We start from the raw sequence: 3,246 nt of genomic DNA on the forward strand, positions 1-3,246 counted from the left end.
TGCTATTGAATGTGGCATGCTAATATTTCATTGAGAATTTTTGTTTCAGTATGTATCAGGAATATTAGCTTGTTGTTTTCTTGTCAGATAGTACTAGTCCTGTGACTTTGTAGTTCTTTAAAATTAATGCTTTGAATACTCTGGATTTTTTTGTCTTTCTATGTAAACTTTAGAATCAGCTTGTTGATATCCACAAAGTAACTTGCTGTGATTTTGACTGAGAATGCATTGAATCTGTAGATCATATTGGGAAGAACTAATATCTTGACACTCTTGAATCTTCCTATCCATGAACATTGGATATATCTCCATTTATTTAGATCTTTGACTTCTTTCATCACTGTTTTTTAGTTTTCCTCATGTAGCTCTTATCCATATTTTGTTAGGTTTATATCTATTTCATTTTTTGGTGCTAATGTAAATGGTATTGTGCTTTTAGTTTTAAATTCTAAATTGTTCATTGTCGGTATGTAAGAAAGCAATTGGCTTTTGTATATCAACCTGGTAATCTGCAACCTTGCTGCAATCACCTTTTAGTTTCAAGTTTTTATTTTGTTTTTGTTAGCTCTTGGGAAATTTCCACATAGCTTATTATGTCATCTGCAAACAAAGGCAGTTTATTTATTTCTTCCCAATCTTTATTACTATTTTTATTGTTTTATTTCATCAGCTGGGGCTTACAGTATGATATTGAGTAGAAGTGATGAGAGTGAGCATCCTCACCTCATTCCTCATCTTAGGAGGAAAGCCTCTAGTTTCTCACCATTAAAGTATAATATTAGCTCTAAGTTTTTGTAGAGGTACTCATCAAGTTGAAGAAGTTCATCTCTATTTCTAGTTTTTCTGAGAGTTTTATTTATTTTTTTCACGAATAGATTTTAAGTTTTGTCAAATGCTTTTCTTAACCTATTGAAAAGATATTGTGATTTTTCTTTTTTAGTCAGCTAATACGATGAATCATATTAATTGATTTTGAATGCTGAACCAGTCTTGAATACCTGAAATAAATCTCACTTGGTTGATATTTAAAACAAGAAAAAGCATATTCTTATTCTCTGTCAGACCCTTATTTGCCTCTAGCCCAATGTCACTGTGACAGTTAACTTCCCATGTAGTGCTCAAGTAGCAGGTCAAGTGCTATGTCCTATATGATGTGCTTTCCTGATGCTGCAGCCCATTTAATTAAAACAAATATTTTTAAGATATTGTAATTGCTGGTTTACGCATGTCTTGTTCAGTGAACTCTTACCTCCTCTCTGGCAAGGAGCTTGCTTTTTCATCTTAGCATCTGTGACATCCAACCAAGACCTTACCATGTTACTTACTAAAAAATGAACACATAGGGTGGTGCTTACTGCCATGTGTGATGCGGGACTTCAGTGTCACAGCATAAGTCCAGACTCTCTTGTTTAGTGGTTGTATGACTTTAGGCAAGTCAATTAACCCTTCTGACTTTCAGTTTTCTAAATAGAAACAAAAAAATAAAATACAGAAATTTAATACACTTGAAGCACTTAGCACAGTGTTTATTTGCACAATGAACTTTCCATAAGGGATAGCTATTTCTAATTATTGTTTGGTGAACAAACAAAGGGTGATCCCTTGGCAGAGTACTTTAGATGGAGACTGTCACAGATTTCCAGGGACATATAGAATGTGTTATGCTTTGTAGTACGCTGTAGGAATATTTGGTCTAGTGCAGTTGGTCACGCCTGTAATCTCAGCACTTTGGGAGGCTGAGGCAGCTGGATCACCTGAGATTAAGGGTTCGAGACCAGCCTGGCCAACATGGTGAAACCCCATCTCTACTAAAAATACAAAAATTAGTCAGGTGTGGTGGCAGCCACTTCTAGTCCCAGCTACTTGGGAGGCTGAGGCAGGAGAATCACTTGAACCCAGGAGGCAGAGGTTGCAACGAGCCTAGATTGTGCCACTGCACTCCAGGCTAGGTGACAGAGTTAGACTCATCTCAAACAAAACAAAACAAAACAAAACAAAACAAAACAAAAAACAGGAATACCTGTTTTACACAGATTCTTGTTTCCCTAAGGTACGTTGATTCAGGTAGGTTAACCTCTTTGGGTCTCAAGTCCCTCATCTATTAAATGGGGGTCATTTAAAAGGTTGTCATGAGGACTAAATGAGCAAATATCAATATTAAGTGTTGTGAACAGTTCTTGATATATAGCAGTCATTCCGTAAGTCATAGCTACTATTATTAGTAGTACTATTAGCAGTAATAATAGCAGTACAAACTATATCCTGCAGTTGTTTTCAGGCTTACTTAAATGGGGCAATGTATGTGAAATATTTGATCCCATGCAGGCACAGAGAGACCTCATTAGATGTTAACTGTTAGCTTCTCTTTGGTGGTGCACCCATTCTATTTCTTAAAAGCGGCACCTTGGGAGGAGGCTCTCTGTCTCCCATCTTCTCTGCTAAGGGATACACCAGCCCCTAGAACACCCTCTCCATCACTCTCCCACTCCTCTCTAAGTGGTTTCATTCTGTACATGAGACACTATGATTTTTATGTGAGAAGCACAAAGCATCTTTCATAGAATTTTAGCTTCAAAGACAACATGAAAAGGTTGTGTTTGATGTTTCCAAAGGCAGCATTTCACTTCATGACTATTCAACGACAGGTGATTTGACTGATTCTTCTTTGTCAGCGTTCGCCCAGATGTTTGGCACAGCTTGACAAGGAGAGTGTCTGAGCGTTGCTCTTCTGTCATTGTCAAGAGCCATTTGGGAATATACTTGAAATCCAACAACAAAGATACACTCCTCCTCAGCTTTTCTGTTCACTGGACGGTCATATCAGTATCTTTGAATGACAAACACACCCCAGCATTCATCCTGATGGTAGCTTACATCATGTGAATCACGAGTTCAAGGCAAGTCTGATCTGCTGCATTCTAATCTGACCTCAAAACAGCCCTGGAGATTGTTATCCAGTAACATTATTTCCTTACTTCCCTTCTCTATATTCCAGGCATTATAGGAAGTTATAAAAGAAGATAGAAATGAGATAAGTAAAAAAAATTAAATGAAGAAACAAAAATAAAAAATGACTAGAATGAGGTAATAAAGTTGAAACTTTGAATGTGTTCACGAAGTGGTTAAGAAAAAATCCAAAACAACAACCCAAATAGACAAGTGGGTGTTTTTTTGTTATTGTTGTTGCCTCTTGTGCTCAAAGTTGTCTGTCTGTATTTAGTACAATGAGGCAAAATCACAGTTAAA

This window comes from Rhinopithecus bieti, unplaced genomic scaffold (assembly GCF_001698545.2).
Source record: "Rhinopithecus bieti isolate Rb0 unplaced genomic scaffold, ASM169854v2 scaffold_29830, whole genome shotgun sequence".
In the NCBI taxonomy this organism is placed as follows: Eukaryota; Metazoa; Chordata; class Mammalia; order Primates; family Cercopithecidae; genus Rhinopithecus; species Rhinopithecus bieti.